This window comes from Grammomys surdaster, unplaced genomic scaffold, assembly GCF_004785775.1.
Source record: "Grammomys surdaster isolate TR1022 unplaced genomic scaffold, NIH_TR_1.0 189, whole genome shotgun sequence".
Classification (NCBI taxonomy): domain Eukaryota; kingdom Metazoa; phylum Chordata; class Mammalia; order Rodentia; family Muridae; genus Grammomys; species Grammomys surdaster.
Genome location: NW_021604634.1, coordinates 8,392,847 through 8,403,607, shown reverse-complemented (window position 1 = coordinate 8,403,607; position 10,761 = coordinate 8,392,847). Strand labels below are relative to the sequence as shown.

At 35.7% G+C, this 10,761-nt stretch overlaps 1 pseudogene; it reads left to right on the top strand.

Annotated features, from left to right (window-relative positions):
- The first annotated feature begins 9,391 nt into the window (after nucleotides 1–9,391).
- On the top strand, nucleotides 9,392–10,138 carry LOC114622546 (annotated as a pseudogene).
- Nucleotides 10,139–10,761: the final 623 nt, after the last annotated feature.

Genomic DNA, 10,761 nt, shown 5'->3' with positions numbered 1-10,761 from the left:
AGAAGGAGAAGGAGAAGGAGAAGGAGAAGGAGAAGGAGAAGGAGAAGAAGAAGAAGAAGAAGAAGAAGAAGAAGAAGAAGAAGAAGAAGAAGAAACAGAAAGAAAAGAAATGCCTAAAGACTTCACTTTCCCAAAAGCATAAAAGTTATCAGGAGCCAGGTTCTCTGAAGTTCTGACTTGATTATGAATGCCTGTTGGATCTATTGATAAACAGCATGCATACATATTTTAATGATTTTTTTCAATTCTTATAAAATATGTGCAATTCTATATTATTTTAAATACTTGCTTCTCTTTCTAAAACACACATTTTTTCTTCAATTTTGTGATAATGTAGCCCATTGTAAATATTTTGTATATTGATCCTTCTAACAATATTCTCATGGGGCATTATTAGACTGTGGAAAATTCACTCATTAGCTTTCTCTCCTTCCCCTTGTCTTACATTAATCACCATGTGTACCCAGTGAAGCTAGCCTAATCATTACAATCTGAAGAGCTTTCTTCTTGTTCTCTTATCCAAAAAACTGATGTCATTATTTGATTTGAGATATGCTACTCACTACCATTTGTCAGCAAGGGTAATATCAAACAAATGATTGCAAACAATTGGTTTTTGCAAGCCTTCTGCTCAAGATGTAAAAAATCCTTAAGGCACAGGGCCAGTGACACAGGGACATAACTGACCTCCTGAGTAATCTTCCTTTGACTTTTTTTTTTTCCTTCATTACAGCGTGCTGCTTCCTGGAAGTTTAGGGTCTCTTTCCATTCTAATTTGCTTTCTTTTGCTATGATAAACACCATGATCAAAAGAAACTTGAGGAAGAGTTTATTTCACCTTACAGTTCCAGATGATAAACCACGATTGAGGGAATTCAGGACAGGAACTGGAGAAGAAACCATAGAGGAAGAGTGCTTCCTATCTCACTCGCTCTGACTGCTGCTAGGCCAGCTTTTTTTTTTTTTTTAAATACAACCCAAGATCACATGCCCAGAGGTGACACATCTCACAATGGGCTGGACTCTCCCACTACCATCTACAATCAAGACAGTTCCTCACAGACTTGCCTAAAGATCTGTCTGATCTAGGTAATCTGAGACTCCCTCTTCCCAGATCACCTTTGGTTGTACCAAGTTGCCAACAAAAGCTAACAAGACACTCCACTGTGGCAGTAGCTTGAAACACTGACAGAACATTAGATCACCCAGAAAGGCTTTTTGGACTACTCACCCTCATGTAGACTGATACAATTGGAATCTCCGCGTGCCCATACTACATTAAGAATACCTTGGTAACAGGAAGAGATAGGTGTTTTTTGTTCTAACTCTGGTTCTGATACATGTTAACTCAAATACCATGCAGTAGCACATTAATGTAGTGTGTGGTCAGTACTGTGATCCTCAGAATCCAGTACATCAGAGCGGCCCCTCTGCTCTGCCACTTACAAGTGTGTGACCTTAGGCCCATTAGCCTCTTCTAAGTGTACAGATTAGAAGCATTTTCTAGTCGTTGGAGTTTTAAAAGAATAATATCTATAAAATGCTGTTATATCTGACTGAATAAATAACAGACAGACAAACAAACAAAACCCTTTAATAGTTCATTATTATTGTCTGAAAGTGAGAATGATAGAACTGGCCTCATAGCACAACTAAAGGAAATAAAGTATTCCTAATACTTTGTCTAACATAAAATAAACAGTTAAAACATTTGCTACTGTATAATATACAAGAAGCAGTAAAATAATAACTTTATTTTTTACATTATTTATTTATGATGCAGATGTAGAAATTTAGAACAACTTTGAGTTTGTCAACCTTTTTCTATGATAAGCAGAATAACAAATAAAAACTCATTCTAATACTGAAGTCTATAAATTTTGCTTTCTGGATAAGAAAGATTTCACAGATATTGTTAAAGTGAATTTTGAGAGGGTTATGTTTTCCTGGATTATCTGGCTTAACCCATATCACACACATGGAAGGGAGGCAGGAGGACTAGTATGAGGAGAAGCATGTACGCAAATGCACACTGGAGCATAGGGGGGAGCATTGGGTTCTGTGGAACTGGAGATACCAACAGCTGGGAGCTACCAGGTTACTGCTGAGAATTGAAGTTCCTCTGGAAGGGCAGCCAAGGGCTTGTAATTGCTGAGCCATCTCTCCAACCCTACACCAACCATTTCTAAAGCATTCTAGAAAACAAGGAAACATTTATTAAGAGTAGAGAATTACGTACTTTAAACTTTGTATGTTTGTATGTATGTACATGTGGTTGTGTGGTTGTCTGATTGAAGAAATAAAATATGGGATACAAAGTTCAATTTCAGAAACAATTTTACACAAAATTTAGGGCATATTTAAATTTAAAAAATATAATTATTCATTTAAAATTCAAAGTTAATGGATCCACTTGTATTTTTCCTATCAATCTTAATTGTATGGATTTGGTAACACCTATTAATACACAAATAATCTCTAGTTTTTATTTTAGTATGTTTATGAAAATCAAATTAGAAGGAAGAACTGTCAAATAAAGATAATCTTACGAAATGTAAGGTGCACTTAACTAGAAATCATCATTTGTATTATCAGATACGGCTGTAAGTGTGCTTATCAATTAAATTGCAAATAGAGGCTATTTTTTCTGATGAATATACTTCATAGATGGACAAAAAAACCCATGAAAAACTGATTAATGTCTTTCTTAAAAGTGCAGTTTAATGAGGCTGTTAGGTAAGTAACTCAGTTAGATCTGAAGCAGGAAAGAGACAAATGGTGGTATAATTATAAGATGCTGTGTGGATTGTACAACAACAACACATCTCCTTAGGGTAATCTGCAGCACAGGGCTATTCTAGGAAGTATTGGGGCACATGTAATCATATTATATGCTTCCTTCTCTTCCTAATCATCAATTTTGTCCAGCTGAAATCTAGTTAAGTGGATTTCCAGAGCTCCCTTGGGGATAAAGAAAGGTCACAAAGAGGCAGAGGGGGAATCATTTCCTCTTTCTCTTCAGAAATTTGGAGAGTAAGTATAGAGTGAATGCATGCATGTGCGCTTTTGTTTTCTGTGTACTTCTCCTTCAGTGGGCTCCTCTGAGACAAATAACTGATGTCACAATGGCCTAAGGGCATTTCATGAATGCCATTAAGAATCTATAACTGTGGCCAGCTGTGATTTATAACTGAAGGTGTCAGAGCTCCAATAGCATGGATTTTAGAGCATCAGAGATCAGTTGTTAGGTACTTTAAAATAATAGACATAGCTTGACGGTCACCGATCATTCTCAGGATTTGTCTTTATGGTCATAATCTGCCTTTGTTTTGTGGTCTTTTGATGTCTACTAATTTGACTCTCTGGTCTGGAGTGTAGCAGGTGCATGAAGCATGTAGTGACAGCCGTCAGTCTGTACTGTGTCTTTTGAACCCAACCCTACTCCCCTAGCCATCCCTACGTTTACCACCAGCCATACTGAAATGCTAGATAGAGGTGGTCCTCATTCCCAGTGCTTCCTTGTCATTTTTTGTAAATGTTAATTTTGATCTGAGACTAATGTAAATCCATTACAAAAAATTCCTGTTATTATTAAATACATGAGAATCAGACAACTTACCTTATAATTTTGATAGGTGGGCTCTTTTGTTTTCGACTTCCGGTCCCAAATAAGTTTGTGTTTAAATGGCTGTAGATTGATGTAAATAAAATGCATTCTATCACTGAGAGAGTATATATAAAGGATTCATGAGTTGATGACAAACCACAATAAGGAAAAGAAAGTCACACCTGTGGTTCCAGCTGTGGTAGCATCAGAGGTGACAGACTGCAGTCACTCTTCGTTGAGGCTAAAGGAAGGAGAAATCAGGCTTCTGTAACAGATGCCACATAATGTATTTTTCTTGAATGAGACTTTCTCTCTTTTATTGTTAATCATAATACATTTTTTTCAAATCTTAAAAGTATTTTGATTAAATTGAGAGTCAGAGTTTCTTTGACATAGTCTCATCTGAAGGGAGGCGACTATTATCTATTATTCTAGGAGAGAACACCAGCAGACAGAAAGGTTCTCTGCATCCCTTGGAGCTAATATTTTATACAAACATATTTATAGATTGTTTGCTAAACATTGCTTTGAAAGAATTTGCTTATTTGATCATTTTCGCATCAATGTTACCATCCCCTAGAATACATTTTATCCGTTTTTCTTAGGTTGGATACTAATCCACCCCTATTCCACCATTTCAGCTAAGGAGTGTAGTAGGCTTCAATGTTAGCTGTGACCTTAACTTGATATCGATTAGTCAATTAGTCTATTTCTCTGTCAATACTGGAGTGTGTGTGTGTGTGTGTGTGCGTGTGTGTGTGTGTGTGTGTGTGTGATATACACAAAGACTATAACTATAATGCACAATTTACATGGACATTTCAAATAGGAGTAGACCACAATTTAAACTGGAAATGTCATTAACCATAAAACCCCTTTCCAATCCTTTCACTCAACTTTTAAGGTTAATTTTATGTAGTTTTTCAATTACTCATTGCTAATTTTTAAACAAATTTAAAAGAATAGTGTGCTGAATATTACATATTTTGCAAAAACCACACTTCCCCTCAGTTTCAGAATGGATCTGCTAAAAGTGGAGAACATTCCCCTGGACAATCATACCCATATCATACCCAGAAAAATACATAACTCCCTATCATCATTCAATACCTAATATCCTTATGGGTTTCTCTAGTTTTATGGAAATTTTGGTAACTGATTTTATTTTCCAATCAGTTGTAGTTATTTGTTCTAGTAGAAATTCTGAACCAATCCCGTGTGCAGAAAATACGATGTGTGCACCATTGTTCAGATATAAAAGTTTGAAGAGGAGGGATTCACTGAACATTTCCAGCTATTTTAAGGGTTCTGATGTACTTTGTACCACATCCTATCAAGAGGAACATAATGTTGAATTATTAGATCATCTCATATGAAACAAAAAATAGCGAAATCACTGTGCTTCTTCCAAATGTCAGACCAGCAAGTACAGCAAGCCTTCCACAATTCTCAGGTATTTTGTCCTTGGAAGTATATACACCAATGAGCCCCGGAGCCACAATGGACAGATTCAAGCTCATAGTCATTAATGTAAACTTGGTGAGTTACAAAATAAGACAAAGGGATATGAATACGGAAAGGGCTTTAGAGAAATAAGGAAGGTATTGACTGATGTGGTAGGGAGCTAGGAAAGGTTATAATAACCAAAATGTCTTATTTAATATGTGAAATGATAAAAAACAAGTTTGATAAAAGTTATTTAAAAATAAAATAAATAAAAATTACCAAGTATGCACATTCTGAAATCAAAACACTAAGGCTTCTGGGAAAGATAAGATTAGAGGTACCTAGTACTAAACTTAATTAATTAAACATTTTTTTTCAAACAGAACAAGATTCATAAAAATACAAATGGAAGCAATACATGAACATCACACAAGCACCACAATCCCAATGAAAAGACCTGAGGCTTGCTTGTACAGAGGAGGAGCAGTAGAACAATGGTTCTTGTGGAATCAGTCATATATATCCAGGGGCAAAGTTGATGGGATGTCCAAGTTTTCCCTAAATATTAATCCCAATAGAACCAAGCTGTGATCTTAGAATAAAGCATACCAATCAGCAATGGGAGAACATGAGCCTTGGGTAAGACTTCAACAACCCATGGCTACCACATTTCTCATTTTCACCCCAACCCCTACTTGAGATAAAAAGTTTTCTTCCTTAGGTTCCTATGCACTTTTTTATTGCTGAGATTGCAGGCACTCACCACAACAGCCAGCTTCTGATCACATATTGTTAGTTTTGGCACCCATTGTCTATCTTGACTGTTTCAATTGTTTCAATGGCAGGAGCAGACAGAGGCTCTCAAATACCATCTACCCCTGTGCACTGGACACTGATCTACACAAGCAAGGCTTTCTCTTTCTAGACAGAAGGCATCTCACTGATGCCCTTTGGACAATGGGAAAATTTCATCTCAGACATTTAAAGGCCATGATTTTGGTTCCCTTCAGTCTTCTTGACTTCAAATTCCTTTTACTATCTTGTATATCTTAGACTTCAGAATTCTTTTATCATTCTAGTTACTCTCATTTGAATAAGGTCAGATCTCTTTTTCAAATAAGTCCTGTGTGAATAGATGTAGATAACAGCTTCTTTTACCCTGCACATCACATTTGGAGGTGTGCAGTTCATGGGTAGCAGTTTTGCTAATGAATCACATATTAATATTTACCTTCGCTTTCACTAAATTCCCTCACTGGCTAACCTGTCTCACTGAATAGGTGAACTTGTCTCAGAAAAAAAAAAGTAGAGAGCACATGGGTCATCACATACATACACACACACACACACACACACACACACACACACACACACACACGTATCCTTAATTCCAAAGGAAAAGCATTTTGTTTGTTTTCAGTTCTTTGAGACATGGTTTTTCTGCGTAGCTTTGGCTGTTCTGGAACTTGCTTTGTAGACCAGTCTACAAAGAGATCTTCTTGCCTCTACCTCTCAAGAGTGATTAAAGGCATGTAACACCACCATCCAGCAAGAAAGGTTTATTTTATATGGGTTATAAAATATTGTATTAGTTTTTGTATATTTGAACAAATCCTCATTATTTTAAAGACTTGGTACATTTTTAATGTTTAACTCAAGCCTGGTTTTAATATGAATAAATCTTAGTTTGTAAAATTCTGGGTGTGAAGCTCCTTAAATAACATTTCAGTGTTGCTGACTTTAAGCGATGTCTTATAGGCCTATAAAACTAACTGAGCAGAGAAAGGAAGGAATCTGGTAAAATGATCCAACCAAAGAGATCAATCAGTCATTGGCAGACAAACCTGGAGAATGGATTGAGCTCTGTTAAGACTCTAGCTCAACAGTTCTATGCTGGAGTGAAAATTCATGAAGTGGAGCCCACAGCACATTACTTCATAAAATTAGAATCCAAGTGAGAGAAAGCCAGACGATTGTATTCGTACAAACATTGAGTGCCTAGGAAGCATTTCTGCTATTATATTTTAATAGATCTAAAACAATACCAGCTTTGTCCTTGAGTTCATGTGGGAAAATCAATCTATAGTACAATTCCCAAAAGGTTTCATGTCAATTGGGGTGCGAAGACTCTGCAGAGTAAGGTATGTGGTTAGAACCAAGATGACATAAAAATATTCATATACTCATGCATTGATTGCCTCATTTGTTCTGAATACTTTGAGATATTAAGACAGCTAAAGGGCTAATATTCATACTTAAGGTTATCAGAATTGGAAAGTGACTATATGGGTAATTTTAGTATAGGACAGAATGTTAGGCATTTAATCAAAAATAATAATATTCTTAATATTATTACAACATTTGGAAGGGTAATTTCAACAGTACCAAGTAGAGAATATTGGCGTCAACTTCTATTAATTCAAAGGCTAACAGCAAAATCTCTATTTTTTTAAAAAGATAATTTAATTACTGTGTTTTTCTGAAGAGGAAATGAGTTCTCAATTTTTATTTATTTAACAATTTCACTAAGAGTTCTGTGTCTAAATAACGAGTTGGTAATTTTCACCTTCTATTGAAATATTGATTTTTTCCTGAAATATCCAATTATTATTATATAAAGCAAGAAATAAAATTCACGAGGCAAATTATTCCTTCCCTTTTCTCTATAGTGAAAACAAGCCAGAAATTGGAGTCTACTTCTTTTCTGTGATTTTTAAAGATCTGAGTGGTTACCGTGTCTTTCAGATCTAGATTATTCAATAAGCTACCATTTATCATGCTAGCCTATATGTTAGGCGGTTGTAGACTATATGTCATACACACTAAATCAATGCATTAGCAGTAAACAATACAAACTACATTTTGTTCCTGAAAACATAATGCTAATTTCAGGTGACCTTCCTGTGAAATTATGTTTTCTTTTCCCCTCACCCTCACTTCATCTAAGCAAACTGTTAGCTGCAGGGTTGACCATGGATCAGGAAATTGTTCCCATAGTTTTTGCTTGTTAGTAGGAGGCTACCAAGGGTTATCACATTAGTGGAAAAACACCGTCCAGAGTTTGTGCCAATTATGTTAAAAATAAACATCTTCTAATGAAAATGAACACTCTGCTAATATGTATATTTGATTTAGAAAATGATTTTTAAAATTAGAAGAAAATCTTGGCTTGGTTCCTATAATAGTCTTAACAGTGCATGTTCATTATCACACAGACTGACATGTCCCATTGAGGGTGGCACTTAATTAAATAAGGTAATGCACACTCTACTAATGTTAGTGCTTTACTTATCTCTGAGGAAAAAGTTCACTAAGTGCATTAATTCTAATTTTAATGGCTATACTAAGCAGTATTTTACAGGCTTTTAAAGCATAATTGTTGTCCAAATAATTTTTTCTACTGAATAAATTTGTATCCATTTTTACCGTTTATACAGGTTTAAAGTAAACAAAATATCTTATGATTCTTTTGTGTGTTGATCCCATTTAATTCACTTACCTTTGTGAATATAAACTTTTCTCAACATAAAATGTGGAAACAACGAATAATATTACAATGCAATGGCATTCACAGAAAAGAAAATATTGGTACTCTTTTCCTGAATGTCAGTATCTAATACTGTACCACATTTTCTATCCTTATCCATATTCTATCAAATAATGAATATACTCTAATTCAGAGTCTTAAATTTTAATAAGTTTCAAACTATGAAAGATAATTGAAATGTATCCACTTACAGAATAAGAAAATTTTTGATTAATTAGTACCCCCCCACACACACAGATATAGATGACATTGTAGTGAGTTTCAGAAAACATACATGAAGAGAATATGAAATTGTCCATTTGATTAAATAAATTATGTCATAATCAGAAATGGGTTCATGTTATTCATGGGGTTTCACTATATTGTTTTGCTTCTTTCAAGTGATCCTCCTGCCTCATTCCCCTGAGTCCTACAATTATAGGTGTGTGCCACCACAACCTGTTAGAGGAAATTTTCATTGGCATAGTATAAGATCTTTGTTTTCTACAAAAGTAAAACCAAAAAGCCTTAGTAGAATAGAAGGAGGATGTGGTTGTTACTACAAATAACAATAAAAACTACGCAACCTATCTATCTTCTGGCCGATTTAGATATCCATATAACTAAGAAAAGGATGGCATTAATATGAATAAAAGAAATGTATGGAACATTTAAAATTTCTGCCAACCCTGACAGTCTTGGGTCGGGGTCATAGGGACATGAATATCACTGCCTGGACCATCACAGACCATGCTGTCCTGGATGGTACTTCCTGCTGACACTCCAGCCAGCAGCAGTGTCTGAAGAATGTGATGATCCTGGGGGTCTTTCACATAGGACAGTCACATCTTGCCCCTGTACCACTTCCTCCTGAAGATGGAGGGAAAGTATGTCTTAATCCCTGAGAAAAATTTCCAGGTCCTTTCCCTTAAAACTGGTATGACTGGACCCCATGTTCTTGGAACGCGGCTCGGCTTAGCGTGTATCTTCTGTCCAAAGAAATGGGGGTGATTATCCCATAGATCGTCTCCACCACCTCAGCTGTTGGGTTGATTATCTATGTGATTAAGAAGTGTGGTGCCTCTATTGGAGAATTTATTGACAAACATAATCAAACGATCTGGGATCCAGGTGACATGGAGAAGGCACAGCAGGCACTGGGTCAGATGTACTATTACTTCTTTGACATTCTGAGGGATAATGTTCTCATGGCCTTGAGGTCACTTATGCAGAACAGTTACATAGAGCATACAAGGAGATAAAGAAGTATCTGGACTATCATATTTCTGTACAGGACATGATGTGTCGCAAGGAGCAAGAGCACGTGATAGACTGGGTGGAGAAGCATGTGGTGTGGGGGCAGTTCTGTAGAACAGGAAAAGGAAACCGGTGTGAGGTGCACTGAACATCTAAATCTACTCACTAAGAAGGCTCAAGATCACCCAGTTATACAAATGTATCTATCTCATCTGAGATGGCCAGAGAGGGCTAACTTAAATGGAAACTATTTCCTGTATTGTCATCTACTGAAATTACAGTGTATCTTTCCTACGAAATGATCAAGGTTCATTTAGTGGCTTAACCCAGTAATATATTTGATCCTTGATCTGTATCCAGAGTTGTCTAATCACTTTTGAATAAGCAATTTGCATCAACTTGCTACCCAACTAAAATTACCAAGTTATAGTTTAAACTTGTAATTAAATACCATCTTGCAATAAAATGACATTGAAAGAGAAAAAAACTCCTACCAATAACTTTAAAATTATTTTTGCAAAAACCTAAGAACTGTGAAACAATAGTTTGAGAAATAACACAAATAGCTATTTTTAATTTTTATTCTCTCAGCTGCTATGAAGATGCTAATGGCCTCAGAGGTATACAGATTGACATTACTTAATTAGGTTTCCAAAAGGAAAGGGATCTCAGACTTTTTAAAACATCTTTAAAAGGCTTTAATAAGGAAGAATGTTGAAGTATTTGGACAGTTCAGGCATATATAGAAAAATAAAAAATAGAAATATGTATCAGGGCTTAACTGGAGACTCAAGCATATTAGGTATCTCTCTTACAAAATACTGATTAAGGAGTGCTCTCATATCATTATGGATAGTGGTCAGTCAAAGTTTGTAAGGCTGTAAGTGTGTGTGTGTGTGTGTGTGTGTGTGTGTGTCTGTGTCTG